The sequence below is a fragment of the Oncorhynchus clarkii genome, chromosome 3, assembly GCF_045791955.1.
Source record: "Oncorhynchus clarkii lewisi isolate Uvic-CL-2024 chromosome 3, UVic_Ocla_1.0, whole genome shotgun sequence".
NCBI classification, from domain to species: Eukaryota; Metazoa; Chordata; class Actinopteri; order Salmoniformes; family Salmonidae; genus Oncorhynchus; species Oncorhynchus clarkii.
This window is the reverse complement of record NC_092149.1, coordinates 46,927,041-46,945,517: the sequence shown is the minus strand read 5'-3', so window position 1 is coordinate 46,945,517 and position 18,477 is coordinate 46,927,041. Positions and strand designations below refer to the sequence as shown.

Sequence of the window (18,477 nt, the reverse complement as noted above, 5' to 3'; positions counted from 1 at the left end):
TTCGGCTTGTCACCAAAAGCACTCACAAACTTCTACAGATGCACAATCGAGAGCATCCTTTCGGGCTGTATCACCGCCTGGTACGGCAACTGCTCCGCCCACAACCGTAAGGCTCTCCAGAGGGTAGTGAGGTCTGCACAACGCATCACCGGGGGCAAACTACCTGCCCTCCAGGACACCTACACCACCCGATGTCACAGGAAGGCCATAAAGATCATCAAGGACCCGAGCCACTGCCTGTTCACCCCGCTATCATCCAGAAGGCGAGGTCAGTACAGGTGCATCAAAGCTGGGACCGAGAGAATGAAAAACAGCTTCTATCTCAAGGCCATCAGACTGTTAAACAGCCACCACTAACATTGAGTGGCTGCTGCCAACACACTGACTCAACTCCAGCCACTTTAATAATGGGCATTGATGTAAAATATATCACTAGCCACTTTAAACAATGCTACTTAATATAATGCTTACATACCCTACATTATTCATCTCATATGTCTACGTATATACTGTACTCTATCATCTACTGCATCTTTATGTAATACATGTATCACTAGCCACTTTAAACTATGCCACTTTGTTTATATACTCATCTCATATATATATACTGTACTCGATACCATCTACTGCATCTTGCCTATGCCGTTCTGTACCATCACTCATTCATATATTTTTATGTACATATTCTTTATCCCTTTACACTTGTGTGTATAAGGTAGTAGTTTTGGAATTGTTAGTTAGATTACTCGTTGGTTATTACTGCATTGTCGGAACCAGTAGCACAAGCATTTCGCTACACTCGCACTAACATCTGCTAACCATGTGTATGTGACAAATAAAATTTGATTTGATTCGAAGCTTATTTAGCTAACGTCGCCTGCCTGCTCAATGTGCCTGCTAGTTACTGCTAGCTATCGTCATTGACTAGAACCCCAGAGTTTTCAACCCCAGAGACGCAACATTGCGATTCTTCAATCAACGGAACACTCAGTGGAACACTTGAGGCTATTATAGCTACTATAGTTAGCTACTATAGCTAACTGAGGTTCACTGGTTATCCGCAATTCAATTGAACCTACATTATAGTATTTATGAAGTTGCATTCAAATACAGTATATCGTCTTTCCCTACTCAATCAACCATTGTGTATTACTCTATTTCAAGATAAGACAAAAATAAAACAAAAACAAATGTCATGCCCAAGATATTATTGAATTAGCAAACATAAGATGTTTCCCAGTACATTCCATCACTCGATATAGTATGAATCAACACTATAGAGGGATATTAGTTTCAACATTTTCAAATAATGAAATACAAGATATCTACTGTCTGTTGACACTAATATCATCATACAAAACATGCATTTTGCAATGCATACATGAAGACAAATATTTGTCTTATTGCGGAAACCTGTTTAACGTTGTTGCTTGAATAGAACATACTGTACATAACATACTCTTCATCTTCAACAACACATGGTATCATCTTGATGCAGTATCCACATCAGAATGAGATGGATCGATATCTTATCCACCAATATGTTTGTGTTCATATTTGAATGTGAAATTGGAATGGTAAAGGTTACAATTTTAAGATATTTTTGTGTCTTTAAAAAGGCAGTCACTAGTTTGTGTCAAAGATAACAATAAGCAATTGACATATTTGTGTAATTATTCCCAATGCCCCACTCATTTGAAACAATGCCTAGAAACAATGTTATCTTCAAAGGCTGTGGGTACATTCAATTGTCAACCAACATACAGTAAGTACAGAGTTGACGACTCAATTGTCTCTCTGAATAAGAGCATGTGCTCAATCCATAAAATGTAATGTAATATAAAAATATGCCCTAAAGTACAGTTGGAGAATGCAATTGATTGCAGACTAGGCAATGAATCCAGACTTGAGATCTGTGTTTGAGTGGAATCTGCTTGCAAATCTTCCATAAATATGAATAAATGTTCTATTGCAAATGTCTGAAAAACCACTGGGATCCTATTTCAAAATTTGGCCCATAATGGGTACTTGCACTGAGAGTGCAAAACAATGAGAATAGCTTCCTAATATTTAGTCAGTTCCATATTCCATTTTCTTTTTCATTTAATTTGTTTTCAACACCCCCTGCAATTGAATAAATCACTCTATTAGTGTATGCATCATTCATTGTAGGGAGATATTACCTCTTTCGACAAATCATGCTTTATTGTGTGGAAAGTACAAATCGTTTTATAGTTCTTTCTTATAATTAATTAGCAGTTTCAGTTTCTTTACAGTACATGGATGTTAACGCTCTTGTTGCATGCAGTAAAAAAAACTAACAGCAAATGATTATAGTCATTCAAATAATTTTTGTATTTAAAGACGTAGATCTTGTCAAATTATTGCTAAATTGTATTTTTAAGGTAACGCAGATCCGCATGCACAGAGACGTAGTCACGTACATGCACAAGCAAACACGTCAGGAAGTGTCATGAAGAACATTAAGATCGTTACAAGGCATGATTACAAGGAGCTATGAAAAGGCAACCCACTCAACTGACTGTATAGGTTAAATGAGCACCACATTAGACTTGCAATATGATATTGCATATAAAAAAGTCTAGTTCAAGTACTTGAAAGAACAGTAGCATACATTTTGCTTGTTAAAACCAAATTTCACACATACAACTCCAGCATATGGATTATTAAACGTTAGCACATTTTATTAAGTCAATATCAATTAATCTACGAAATAAAACATGACATCTTTAAGATAGGTAAAATAAACATGGTTTAAAAAAGTTGTCAAACAACTACAGTGGGGAGAACAGGTATTTAACACACTGCCAATTTTGCAGGTTTTCCTACTTACAAAGCATGTAGAGGTCATTTTTTTATCATAGGTACACTTCAATTGTGAGAGACGGAATCTAAAACAAAAATCCAGAAAATCACATTGTATGAATTTTAAGAAAATCATTTGTATTTTATTGCATGACATAAGTATTTGATCACCGACCAACCAGTAAGAATTCCGGCTCTCACAGACCTGCTAGTTTTTCTTCAAGAAGCCCTCCTGTTCTCCACTCATTAGCTGTATTAACTGCACCTGTTTGAACTCGTTACCTGTATAAAAGACACCTGTCCACACACTCAATCAAACAGACTCCAACCTCTCCACAATGGCCAAGACCAGAGAGCTGTGTAAGGACATCAGGGATAAAATTGTAGACCTGCACAAGGCTTGGATGGGCTACAACAGGACAATAGGCAAGCAGCTTGGTGAGAAGGCAACAACTGTTGGCGCAATTATTAGAATATGGAAGAAGTTCAAGATGATGCAAGATCTCACCTCGTGGGGCATCAATGATCATGAGGAAGGGGAGGGATCAGCCAAGAACTACACGACAGGACCTGGTCAATGACCTGAAGAGAGCTGGGACCACAGTCTCAAAGAAAACCATTAGTAACACACTACGCCGTCATGGATTAAAATCCTGCATCGCACGCAAGGTCCCCATGCTCAAGCCAGCGCATTTGCAGGCACGTCTGAAGTTTGCCAATGACCATCTGGATGATCCAGAGGAGGAATGGGAGAAGGTCATGTGGTCTGATGAGACAAAAATATAGCTTTTTGGTCTAAACTCCACTCGCCGTGTTTGGAGGAAGAAGAAGGATGAGTACAACCCCAAGAACACCATCCCAACCGTGAAGCATGGAGGTGGAAACATCATTCTTTGGGGATGCTTTTCTGCAAAGGGGACAGGACGACTGCACCGTATTGAGGGGAGGATGGATGGGGACATGTGTCGCGGGATCTTGGCCAACAACCTCCTTCCCTCAGTAAGAGCATTGAAGTTGGGTCGTGGCTGGGTCTTCCAGCATGACAACGACCCGAAACACAATAGAAAATCTTTGAAGGGAGCTGAAAGTCCGTATTGCCCAGCGACAGCCCCGACACCTGAAGGATCTGGAGAAGGTCTGTGTAGAGGAGTGGGCCAAAATCCCTGCTAGAGTGTGTGCAAACTCCAAGCCCGCTGTCATGTGCCTTTTACTGCGGAGTGGCTTCCATCTGGCCACTCTACCATGAAAGTTTAATTGGTGGAGTGCTGCAGAGATGGTTGTCCTTCTGGAAGATTCTCCCATCTCCACAGAGGAACTGGAGCTCTGTCAGAGTGACCATCGGGTTCTTGGTTAACTCCCTGACCAAGGCCCTGGCATCTGAGCTCAATTTCGAGTCTCATAGAAAAGGGTCTGAATAATTATGTAAATAAGGTACTTCTGTTATTTATTTTTAATACATTTGCAAAAATGTTTTAAAAAATGTATTTGCTTTGTCATTATGCGGTATTGTGTGTGGATTGTTGAGGATTTTTTAAAATCAAAATTAATCAATTAATCAATTATAGAATAAGGCAGTAACGTAACAAAATGTGGAAAAAGTCAAGGAGTCTGAATCCTTTCCGTATGCACTGTACATGTAGGCTATTGCCTATTCAGAGGTGTATTCAGGGAGGTGGAACTCGCTGAATGGTGCAGATAGAAATATAATGAATTGAGCTGACACAATTCTATATTCTATCTGACAGACAATAGTTTCTGTTCCACATGATACATTGATATCTGAACGTTCTGTAATGTTACATCCTCCTGAAAAGGCTCCAGGACAAAGGACCCTTCAGTTGATAATGTACTTAAGTGAATGATTGACAAATTATGATTAAGGTATTTTGTGCCTGTAATACATTTCAAACGGGGTGTAAACACATATCTGATATAATGGATAAATGGGTCATCATAATCCTTGACTGATGTGATTCCAGTATTTTAAGCATGATTACTAACAGACAGCATAACTAAACACTGACCAAACTCAAACCTCTTCATCTGAATGCATGCTTTCTGTGTGTTGCTACATAGTCGATCCTTTGTCATAATCATACATCCTTGACACACACACACACACACACACACACACACACACACACACACACACACACACACACACACACACACACACTGTAGTGAATAATTTCCAGAAATAGTATCTCATGTTGCAAAAAACACATGATATAATGTTCAGTTAAAAGGGGATGACATTTTTTACAACAATATACTTGTGGTACAGCAGGATATTTTAGGAAACAATAATCTTTGAATGATTGTTGTTAAGCATGCCCTTACTTAGGCATTTTGGGTAAAATATATTAAAACGTGGGAATGGGTTGAGTTATCTTGATCTCAAGATGAAACCCCTTTGTTTTGTATATCGTATTCACCAAATAGTTTGCGAAAAGGACATTTAAATGATCACCGTTCCATGAAAAAGGGCTTCGCTTAACCTTGTCTTCAGGGCGAAAAGTCATAACCAAGAGGTGATTACCACATCAAATGTGAAAAAATAATTGATACCATTCTTTTCAATGTTTGCCATAAAACAGTTCCTCATTGTTCCGTCTCTGTGCCAAACTGAGTGGCCTCTTTATCATGTTTTGTGTGAATGGAATTTGGAGGACGACAATGTCCGAGAGACACTAGCAGGTCCTTCTAGTGGGAAGAAACTTGAATCATGTTGCCCACCAGCTTCTTCTATGGCCCCCGTGTGGTGAAAAGTTGTCGCCAGTGTCTAATTACGCACTAGATTGCAATCCCCTGCTGCTTGAGAATATCGTAGACATCTTCCACTTGGCTTAGTCTCTCGAAGAATGGGATGAGATCTAGTAGCTCTGTGTCGGCCATTTCTTCGAACCAGGATGTTACGGGGACCTGAGTGTGTGAAAAGTTATAAACAAAGTAAAGTTTCAAAATAATGACACAGATCTATGTGTACCAGTGAGTTAGTTATATGCACACTACCGGTCAAAAGTTCTAGAACACCTACTCATTCAAGGGTTTTTCCTTTTTGAAATGTTTAAACTATTTTCTACATTGTAGAATAATAGTAAAGACATCAAAACTATGAAATAGCACATATGGAATCATGTAGTAATCCAAAAAGTGTTAAACAAATCAAAATATATTATTCAAATAGCCACCCTTTGCCTTGATGACAGCTTTGCACACTCTTGGCATTCTCTCAACCAGCTTCACCTGGAATGCTTTTCCAACAATCTTCAAGGAGTTCTCACATATGCTGAGCACTTGTTGGCTACTTTTCCTTCACTCTGCGGTCCAACTCATCCCAAACCATCTCAAATTAAAACCCTTGAATGAGTAGGTGTTCGACAACTTTTGACAGGTAGTGTTATATGTAGAATTAAAAAGAAATCATAAATAAAAAAGTTAATCTATTCATAAGACTGTGAAAATTCACATTCTTATGAATAGGCCATAGGTGAACAACTGGAAAAACATTTTTAGACATACAATGCATTCTAAAAGCCGTAAATCTCGACCAGGAGAGGGGTGAAGACAAGCACAAGGACAAGTGAAACAGATCAGGGTGTGACAAGGCCACTCTAAAATGTACACACAACACAATGTCAAAGATGTCTCAAGTTTTGAGGGAGCGTGAATTTGGCATGCTGGCTGCAGGAACGTACACCAGAGCTGTTGCCAGAGAATTGATTGTTTGTTTCTCTACGATAAGCAGCCTACAACATTGTTTTAGAGAATTTGGCAGTACATCCAATCGGCCTCACGATCACATGTAACAGACCACATGTGACCACGCCAGCCCAGGACCTCCATATCCGGCTTCTTCACCTGCGGGATTGTCTGAGACCAGTCACCCGGATAGCTGATGACATTTCTGCACAAACTGTCAGAAACCGTCTCAGGCAATCATCTGCGTGCTCGCCGTACTCATCAGGGTCTTGACATGACTACAGTTCAACATGGTAACCGACTTCAGTGGGCAACTGCTCTCCTTCAATGGCCACTGGCCATTGTGCTCTTCACAGAAGAAATCCGGTTTGAACTGTACCGGAGAGATGGCAGACAGCGTGTATGGCGTCGTGTGGGCGAGCGGTTTGCTGATGTCAACGTTGTGAACAGAGTGCCCCATGGTGGCGGTGGGGATATAGTATGTGCCTGCATAAGCTACGGACAATGAACACAATTTTATTTAAATCGATGGCAATTTGAGTGCCCAGAGATACTGTGATGAGATCCTGAGGCCCATTGTCGTGCCATTGATCTGCTGCCATCACCTCATGTTTCAGCATGATAATGGACAGCCCCATGTCGCAAGGATCTGTACACAATTCCTGGATGCCGAAAATGTCCCAGTTCTTCCATGGTCTGCATAATCAGACATGTCACCCATTGAGCATGTTTGGGATGCCCTGAATCTATGTGTACGACAGCATGTTCCAGTTCCTGCCAACATCCACCAACTTCTCACAGCCTTTGAAGAAGAGTGGGACAACATTCCACAGGCCACAATCAACAGCCTGATTAACTCTATGTGAAGGAGATGTGCCGCACTGTATAGGCAAATGGTGGTCACACCAGATACTGACTAATTTTCTGATCCACATCCCTACTTTTTTAAAGGTATCTGTGACCAAGAGATGCATATAAACTCAGCAAAAAAAGAAATTACCTCTCACTGTCAACTGTGTTCATTTTCAGCAAACTTAACTAGTGTAAATATTTGTATGAACATAACAAGATTCAACAACTGAGACATAAACTGATCAATTTTTTGCAGACATGTGACTAACATAAATGGAATAATGTGTCCCTGAACAAAGGGGGGGTCAAAAGTAACAGTCAGTATCTGGTGTGGCCACCAGCTGCATTAAGTACTGCAGTGCATCTCCTCCTCATGGCCTGCATCAGATTGGCCCGTTTTTGCTGTGAGATGTTACTCCACTCTTCCACCAAGGCACCTGCAAGTTCCTGGACATGTCTGGGGGGAATGGCCCTAGCCCTCACCATCCGATCCAACTGCTAAATGGGAACGAGATCCGGGCTCTTTGATGGCATTGGCAGAACACTGACATTCCTGTCTTACAGGAAATCACGCACAGAACGAGCAGTATGGCTGGTTGTACTGTCATGCTGGAGGGTCATGTCAGGATGAGCCTGCAGGAAGGGTACCACATGAGGGAGGAGGATGTCTTCCCTGTAATGCACAGCGTTGAGACTGCCTGCAATGACAACAAGCTCAGTCCGATGATGCTGTGACAAACCGCCCCAGACCATGACGGACCCTCTACCTCCAAATCGACCCCGCTCCAGAGTACAGCCCTCGGTGTAACGCTCATTCCTTTGACCGATAAACGCGAATCCGACCATCACATCTGGTGAGACAAAACCGCGACTCATCAGTGAAGAGCACTTTTTGCCAGTCCTGTCTGGTCCAGTGACAGTGGGTTTGTGCCCATAGGCAACATTGTTGGTCTGGTGAGGACCTGCCTTACAACAGGCTTAAAAGCCCTCAGTCCATCCTCTCTCAACCTATTGAGGACAGTCTGAGCACTGATGGAGGGATTGTGTGTTCCTGGTGTAACTCGGTCAGTTGTTGTTGCCATCCTGTACCTGTCCCACAGGTGTGATGGTCAGATGTACTGATCCTGTGCAGGTGTTGTTACACATGGTCTGCCACTGCAAGGACGATCAGCTATCCGTCCTGTCTCCCTGTAGCGCTGTCTTAGGTGTCTCACAGTTCGGACATTGCAATTTATTGCCCTGGCCACATCTGCAGTCCTCATGCCTCCTTGCAGTATGCCTAAGGCATGTTCACGCAGATGAGCAGGGACCCTGGGCATCTTTCTTTTGGTGTTTTTCAGAGTCAGTAGAAAGGCCTCTTTTAGTGTCCTAAGTTTTCATAACTGTGACCTTAATTGCCTACAGTCTTTAAGCTGTTAGTGTCTTAACGACTGTTTCACATGTGCATGTTCATTCATTGTTTATTGGTTCATTGAACAAGCATGGGAAACAAATGGATTTTTTGATTTTTTTAACGAATTATCTTTGAAAGACAAGGTCCTGAAAAGGGAACTTTCCTTTTTTTGCTGAGTTTATGTATTCCCAGTCACGTGAAATCCATAGATTAGGGCGTAATGAATTCATTTCAATTGAGTGACTTCCTAAAATAAACTGAAACTCAGTAAAATCTTTGAAATTGTTGCATGTTGCGTTTATATTTTTGTTAAGAGTACCTAACTATGGAAGCTGCAGACATTTTGCAGAGAGAACATCAGTTATACAGATATAAGATCTTAATTTGATAACTCTGTTGCAGGGGAACTTTCCTGCGATGCAAGGCATTTTCAACTTGTATATTATTTGAGATTTAAAAAGGCTTTTGAAGTTCTTAATTTCCACTTTGACATTTGATTTTCACATTCGAAAAAGGTATCAGCTTTTACAAAAATTTAAATTAATTATAATCCACATTTCCGGTTGCTGCAGGATTATTTTGATTTTAAGATGCAACATCTGTATCACACATGCTGTTCTGCAAATATATACTGAAAACAATCTGTCTAATTTAAAGAAGTGTTCAGTGATAGTTGGAAAAGAAAAGTTGAAAATAAGCTAAAACTTCAAAAAGGTCAACTATCACTAAAGACTTCTTTAAGTTTTAGGTTATTTTCAACTTCTCCAGGGGGTTATCGTTTCCTCCTAACTGTTTTACCATTTGTTATCAAGTTATGCAGCAATGTCCAACATATCTTGGCTAGCATGCTTGGAGAATGTTGGAATGTTAGTGGAAACAGATTGTATTAGTTAGCGGTGCATTGAAATGCAAGCGACCTAAACAACCCTAGCGGCCGAAACAACTATCACCATGTATCAAAGCTTTCCTGTTTGGCAAAAGTATTTTGAATCAGTAGCTAGGTTTCCATCCAATTTGCGATAGTTTATGGAAATATTCAAAAAATCTGCATAAAACAAAATCACATGAGCTAATGAAGGAACTGAGAATTTAACTGGGCTTCTTCTACAGAAATATAATGTACCTTTCACTTGATAGTAGGTAACTTGATAGTCGACTTTCCTGTCAGCGCTTGGTTATGGCGATATCTATATGAGAGCAGCTGCCTCTTCTTTAAAACCACTGGATGCTGTTTATCATTGCGTATTCTGCTTTATTACAGGTGAATGTTTTTGAAAACATAATTGTGTTCATTATCAGATAAAGTTCTGGACGTCACTGGCAACGCGGATAACCCAATATTTCCTTCTGTTTATTTACAAAGCTCTCGTGGAAAAACTACCATGCCACCTCACATCGCTCCTGACATTCAAGCCTTTGATTGTAATAATTGTGTCACTAATTCCCTATTATGTACTTTGTATTTTTATGATGAATTATGTGAATCAGGGCTCCCTTGTAAAAGAGACATCTGTGTCAATAGGACTTTGATGAATAAATAAAGTTTGGATAATAATAATAATAATTAGGTAACCCGTGATTTCTCATGCATTTGAGAAACTGATCAAATCCATATCCTCTAACAGTGCTATATTTTCAAAGACATTCCATCAAGCCAGATTATTCTGGACTTTGTTAAATAACCATGCTTGGAGGAAACAACAACAACCTAGGGAATATGAAAGTAGTAAGTAAACACCCCTTTGAAGGATCCCTTTCAATGGCAATGCCATGGAACACACTTAAAGAGGAAATTACACTTTTTTAGCACCTCAGATACCTCAGATACTACTGTTGTGCAGTTTTCCTTTATCTGCAATTGATTGAATTGAGAGTTTAGGATTATAGTATACAGGTAGATAGAAGTAGGAATGCCATACAGCATTATCAGGGTGGAAGATGTAGGAGGCTGGGGAGTTGTCTACAATGATGACTTTGTTGAGGTCCCTGCCCAGCCGACTCAGGTCTTTAACATAGTTTCCTTGGTGGAACACGCAGGACTCCCGGAAGAGACGGTGTCGGAAGGCACCCCATTTATCCAGCAGGTCGGAGACTGGATCGGCATACTGGCACAAAAGGAAAACACACACAACATCGTCCCTGATGTTATGTCACAGAAAGATGTGTGTGTGTGTGTACACATTTATTATGAAATATGTGTGTATGGACGAATAACAGATTAGAATGGCAGGGCAAAGTTTCTAAGAATTCGAAACATAACATGTCAAACATGTCACAGTCTTAAAGGGAAAGTTTAGTATTTTAGATGGCCCCATCACTTCCATTGATTTTTAGCTAGCGGTGACTAAAGTTAGCTGAAGCTTGTAGTGGCTGTTTAAAGAAAACCAAACCATGGATTACAGTTCCTCCTGGCCCATTGACTACTTTCAGGGTGAGGACCATCTGACGTCAACATTGTAAAATCATGAACTTCCCTTTAAGGCTAGTACTTGTTAGATCCTGTCAACCTTTAATTTAATAAAACCTTTAGATATGACAATCCACATTTAGTTGAATGAATTCACCTTGGATAAACTGGCAGTGAACAGAACACACTCAAACAACTCCCCCATTCTTTTGAGATACTCATCCACATTGGGTCGCTTCAACACGTACACCTGAGGTAATAAAAACAAGACATATGGAAATACTCTGGATTATTTACAAAAAGTTTACATATATTTGTTTTTGCCAAAGATGTTAATGCTTTAAACAACTTTTTTAAATATAAGATCTTAAATAATTGTTGATCGAGAAATGCGCCTACTCCCCCTCATCTGTGACTTTTGGCTACACCTTGCTTTGCGTGTCCAGCTTTGCTGCTATGGGATGCCAGATGATATTGAGGTTAATGGGATGGGACATAAAAAGATAGAGGGGAGAGACTGAAAGAGAGGTTAACACCTCTTTACAGCATATCAGACTTCATTAAAAATTAACAATCATAAATGCCACATATTACCCTAAATGTCCATGTGGAATAGTTAATCAGGTGCAGCTAGGGTTGCAAAGCTACTGGTAATTTATCAAAGTTACCAGAATCATATTATTCATATATATGCACACTGAACAAAAATGTAAACGCAACAATTTCAATGATTTTACCCAGTTACAGTTCATATAAGGAAAACAGTAAATTCAAATAAATGCATGAGGCCCTAATCTACGGATTCCACACTACTGGGCAGAGGCGCAGCCATGGGTGGACCTGGGAGGGCAAAGGCCCACCCACTGGGGAGCCAGGCCCAGCCAATCAGACAGAGTTTTTCCCCACAAAAGGCCTTTATTACAGAGAGAAATACTCCTCAGTTTCATCAGCTGTCTGGGTGGCTGGGCTCAGACGATCCTGCATGTGAAGAAGCCGGATGTGGAGGTCCTGGGCTGTCGTGGCTACACAAGGTCTGCGGTTGTGAGGCCGGCTGGACGTACTGCCAAATTCTCTAAAACGACATTGAAGGCAGCTTACGGCAGAGAAATGAAAATTGAATTCTCTGGCAACAGCTGTGGTGGACATTCCTGCATTCTGCATGCCAATTGCACGCTCCTTCAAAACTTGAGACATCTGTGGCATTGTGTTGTGTGACAAAACTGCACATTTTAGTGGCCTTTTATTGTCCTCAACACAAGGTGCACCTGTGTAATGACCATGCTGTTAATCAGCTTCTTGATATGCCACACCTGTCAGGTGGATGGATTATCTTGGCAAAAGGGGATTTGATCCCTAACAGGGATGTAAACAAATTTGTGCAAAATATTTTAGAAAAATACACTTTTTGTGCATATGGAACCTTTCTGTGATCTTTTATTTCAGCTCATGAAACATGGGACCGACACTTGACATGTTGCGTTTATATTTTTGCTCTGTATGGTATTCATTTTTTATATCGGTCCATATTGTCCATGAGTTTCTAGTGGATAAAGCATATGGTTCAAGAAAAAATAACCTAATTAATGAAAAAAAGCATCTTATCAACAATGGCATTATTTTCAATTAACTCAGCAACTTTTCAAACTTTTGATTTTTTCACAAATGCCACCAGTTTGGCACCAACACATTGACAACAATGACATATTGACATAGTAAATGAAAAAATAAGTGTATAAAAAAATATATAAAGGATATTTCATGCTGAAACCCTCATATCGAACACAAATGTTATCACTAAGTGTATTTTTTATAATGAAGAATGGGCAACTAAGCAGCCCGAGATCAATTTCCGTCCCTCAGATCAATTTACATTCAATCAGGGTCTCAACTTAATGCTGCGAGGTAGAATAGTAGAATACACAAGGTGCAATTTCGAAATTTGGTTGTGCATAAAAACAGTTTCTCTTGTTACTGATGAGTCACTCATATTCACTCAATTAGCCCATTTCAGCTAACATTTTTAGATTGGTAAATTAGTCTAGTGGCCAGCTATCTAAACTAATAGTAATTAAGGTCGAATTAGAGTTCAGATTTGTTGTGGCCCCCACCCCCATCAAAGTTGGCCATCCCTGGTTTATAATAAGCATAATGCTTTACAGCTTTGTAATAATTTTTTTGATCATCTTATTTGATTATTTTATATATTGTACATGTGATAAAGCCACACATAGGGCCATAGATAATTACAGACACCTGTGATAATCTGAAGTACCCAAAAGGCCACCAGTAATCTTGTAAAATTTCCCCAAATCCTTCAAAAGTTTACAGTAATATACCCTACCTTTGCAACTCTAGGTGCAGCCTATTATCTGTATATTGAAAGATATGCCTGTCAATATAGAACTTTCACTCAATTTCTGCTCACATCCATTTCTCAAAAGAACATGACGCTATCGGCCTTGTTCCTGAACCAAGTCATCCCGAATAGGCTGTGCCCACTTAAACAAGCCTATCCTGGATTACTTGAAACAGACCCAGGCCTGGGGTATAAAACAGGAGTGTTCTTCTGTCTTCTGTCTGGAGTTAGCCTTTAAACTAGGAAAAACTACAGCAGTTCCTGCAATCTCCGATGTGATCTCATATGGACTGGGCAGAATCTGCGCTAGGGACTGAGATTGATGGGCCCAGTGATTTAAGAAGCCAAACATACTTCCTTGTTTCATCAGCCCACAGAAATAGCCACCTGCTGCTAGGATCCGTCAACAGAGAAGGCCAAAGCTCTGTCAGATAGCTAGCCTTGTGCACCGGCGCTATGGCACAAACAGTCACAGAGTAAACAGTGGTGGATAAAAGGTTTGAACTAATTAAACACTTTCAAAACGAAGGAGAGGCATTCCAACATAGCGTGGATTTCATGGAGATTAGATTCTAGAATTTTATTTGAGGTCATGGCCACATTACTGCTCCTTTCATTGTGGCGCTATGAAGGAGAGAACCTGTGAAAAAGGCTAAGAATTGAAAGTGAAAACAGTCGCACTTACCTGGTGAACTGTTCCATCAATTTCCACTGGAATGATAAAATCAGCATTGTTCACAGGCTGTTGGGAGCAAGAAGATTCCATTTAAGAAACAAGTACGGAACAGTGTGTTTGAATTAAGACATTAAACATGTGCTTTACAAGCTTGTACAGAACACATTAACTCTAGTTTGTGGGGGGTTTTTTATGTAAAAAAAATATGTTTGAATTAAATATGCTTTACAAGCTTGTAAAGACTGTAAAGCAAAAATAAAATGCTCACCATCAGCGACTTCAGAAATAACAGTATGTAAGTAATATGTTTCCATTCGAGACACTGAAATATAATGTATTTGACAACACCTATAAAAGTATGATTTATTTAGATGGGTCTTCTACCTAAAACAAGTCTCTCAAATGTTAGGTTAGTCACGAGTACGTGCTATGCAGGACACCATGACCTAAATTCATAGTCTATTCATAGTCTATGAAGTAATGTTGAGCCGAGCATAACATGCATTACATACATTACATACGTATACAGTGCCTTCAGAAAGTATTCACAACCCTTGACTTTTTCCACATTTTGTTGTGTGAAATTAATTACATTTAGATTTTTTTTTGTCACTGGCCTACACAATACCCTATAATGTCAAAGTGGAATTACAAATTAAGCTGAAATGTCTTGATTCAATAAGTATTCAATCCCTTCGTTACGGCAAACATAAATAAGTTCAGGAGTACAAATTTGCTTAGCAAGTCACATAATAAGTTGCAATAATAGTGTTTAACATGATTTTTGAATGACCTCATCTCTGAACCTCACACATCTGTAAGGTCAATCAGTCGAGCAGTGAATTTCAAACACAGATTCAACCACAAAGACCAGAGAGGTTTTCCTATGCCTCACAAAGAAAGGCATCTATTGGTAGATGGGTAAAAAAAAAAAAAAAGCTGACATTTAACATCCCTTTGAGCGAGGTGAAGTTATTAATTACACTTTGGATTTTGTGTCATTGCACCCAGTCACTAAAAAGATCCAGACGTCCTTCCTAACTCAGTTGCCGGAGAGGAAGGAAACAGTTCAGGGATTTTACCATGAGGCCAAAGGTGACGTTAAAACAGTTACAGAGTTTAATGGCGGTGATAGGGGAAAACGGAAGATGGATCAACAACATTGTAGTTACTCCACAATGCTAACCTAATTGACAGAGTGAAAAGGAAGCCTGTACAGAATAAAAATATATACAGTACCAGTCAAAAGTTTGGACACACCTACTCATTAAAGGGATTTATTTTATTTGTGACTCACCACCTAGATTCGGTCTTATGTAGCAAAATGTGAAATGGTGTTTTTTACATTGGATAAAAGAAGAGCCTCAGAGCTACAAAATGGTATATCATACACTGCATTTGAGGAACAATGGGAACGTAAATATGCTTTGAAAAGTTGATCAACTTGTAAACTCACTTTTGAGAAAATCACCTATGAATGTTTTGGTATCTAGTGAAGAGCTCTTCTTTGTCTACACCCATTCAGCATCATTCACACCCTCTTAAGCTTTATCCCCTCCCATCTTGTTTCGCTCTCAGAGCGCACACTTGACGCTCTGGCCGATGATTTGTTTACGTTTGGATAACATGAAAACAGCCTAATCAGCTTTGCTGGCAACAATTTAATTATGCTTTTTTGCAGACGTTTAATGACACTGGCCATATTCAACGGGATGTTGTACAGATGTCACGTAACGTTAGCTAACGAGCCAGCCAGCTAAGGTTAGCTAGTTAAACAACAATGAACAAAGTGCCAACACTGCAAACTAGAAAAGCAAACAGCTCTGGGAAACAAATAATAACATGCCAACACCGCTAACTACAAAGGCAAACAGCTCTGGGAAACGAATAATAACCTCCGCTAGGGAGCTTGCCAGCTAACTTTAGCTAGCTAGCGAGCTAACAGTACACTTTAACAATGAACCTAGCTAGGTAAACAACATTTAAGATCACACACGTCACATAACGTTAGCTAACGAGCCAGCCAGCTAACGTTAGCTAGTTAAACAACAATGAACAAAGTGGCAACAATGCCACAGTGCTGGGAGCTAACTAGCCAGGTCCAATGTTAGCTAGCTAACATTAGACTCTAACTAGAAAAGCAAACGGCTCTGGGAAACAAATAACAATGTCAGCTAGGGAGCCAGCCAACTAATGTTAGCTAGCTAACAGTACACTTTAACTTGAAATTAAACCACTTTCTGTCAAAATTAGAAATGTGTAATGTATGAAAATGTAGCTAGCTAATGCTAGACTATCTTACCTGCATACATCAACATGCATCATGGAAGCATCTCCCTGTCAGGGATGCCATACCACGGTTGCCCTTAGTTTGAAGATGTAACCCGGAGACAGGTGTTTTCTCAATCTCTTTAGCTATCATACTCTAATTCCACTGATTTCAAAACTTGGTCATCCTGAAAATGGAATACTTATTTACTTATGCAGCTCCACTAAACAATACATTTAGAAAAAAGCCGCATTCAACAGGATTACCAACACAGATTGACAAGCTCAAATAGACAGACGCCTTCAATATGGTAGAACAATCCAAACTCCTCTCTCGGCATGTCCAGACCACTTATTATTTCAGCCAATCATGGCTAGTGGGAAGGATGCTGATTTTTCTGTGGCTTAACCAACAAGGCTCGTAATTTAACAATTTGATTCGTATTTACAGATGGCAAACAAGTTTGCCAACATGAAAGGTCATATGTTCGAGAAGGCATTTCTGCCCAAAAAACGCATTCAAACGGCTCTCCTGTGAAGTCTTAACTTGCGACATATGCCTAGTTTCCTGAATCGGGTGAAGATTGCCCTACAGGCAAGAACAGATTGAATGAGCAAAGGGAAATGACAGTCCATCATTACTAAAAGACATGAAGATCAGTCAATCTGGAAAATGTCAAGAACTTTGAAAGTTTCTTCAATTGCAGTTGCAAAAACCATCAAGCGCTATGATGAAACTGGCTCTCATGAGGACCGCTACAGGAAAGGAAAACCCAGAATTACCTCTGCTGCAGAGAATAAGTTCATTAGTTACTAGCCGCAGAAAGCCACAGATTTCAATTAACAGACACATCTCAACATCAACTGTTCAGAGGAGACTGTGTGAAATAAGGCTTTCATGGTCGAATTGCTGCAAAGAAACCACTTCTAAAGGGCAACAATAATAAGAAGAGAATTGCTTGGGCCAAGAAACACAAGCAATGGACATTAGACCGGTTAGAAATCTGTCCATTTGTCTGATGAGTCCAAATTTGAGATTTTTGGTTCAAAACCACCGTGTCTTTGTGAGACGCGGTGTGTGTGAATGGATGATCTCCGCATGCGTGGTTCCCACCGTGAAGCATGGAGGAGAAGGTGTGATGGTGTGTGGGTGCATTGCTTGTGACACTGTCAGTGATTTATTTAGAATTCAAGGCACACTTAACCAGCATGGCTACCTGTCACGACTTCTGCTGAAGTCGGTTCCTCTCCTTGTTCCGGCGGTGTTCGGGGGTCGACGTCACCGGTCTTCTAGCCATCGCCGATCCATTTTTCATTTTCCATTTGTTTTGTCTTGTTTTCCCACACACCTTGTTTTCATTCCCGCATTACGTGTTGTGTATTTAACTCTCTGTTCCCCCCATGTCTTTGTATGGTATTGTTTGGGGTGCTTGTGCACATGTTGACTGGTGCATGTTGGGTTTTGTACCCAAGTTGTTATTTACTTGATGCTGTTGGTTTTGAAATTAAACTGCTCCGGCTATTACCTAGTCCTGCGTCTGACTTCCCTGCCACCAGTTACGCAGCCCTTACAGAATACCACACCCCTGAATATGGAGTCAGCAGGAGCAGATGCCCCTGGTATGGAGATCGAGGAGAGCGTCCAGGAACACACAGCGATGCTCCACCATCTCGACACCGCCATGGACCACGTCGTCCAACTATGGACCGCTGGGAGAGACGGAGAGTTCATCCAGCACCTCCACCAGCACAACAGGGGCCTCCACTACTCACTCCCTCTGCACCCAGTTCCAGTGGGATTCGCGTCACCCTCCCCGGGGAGTACGATGGGGTGGCTACCCGCTGCCAGGGTTTCCTGTTGCAGTTGGAGTTATACCTGGCAACCGTCCACCCGGCTCCTTCGGGCTGTGAGAGGGTGTCCGCCCTCGTCTCATGCCTCTCGGGGAAAGCCCTGGAGTGGGCCAACGCCGTGTGGGTGGAAGGAGATGCGGTGCTGG

General features: G+C 40.6%; 1 pseudogene; it reads right to left on the bottom strand.

Annotated features, from left to right (window-relative positions):
* Nucleotides 1-2,186: 2,186 nt before the first annotated feature.
* The window catches only part of LOC139396215 (carboxy-terminal domain RNA polymerase II polypeptide A small phosphatase 1-like), a 44,741-nt pseudogene continuing 28,450 nt past the window's right edge, over nucleotides 2,187-18,477 (bottom strand).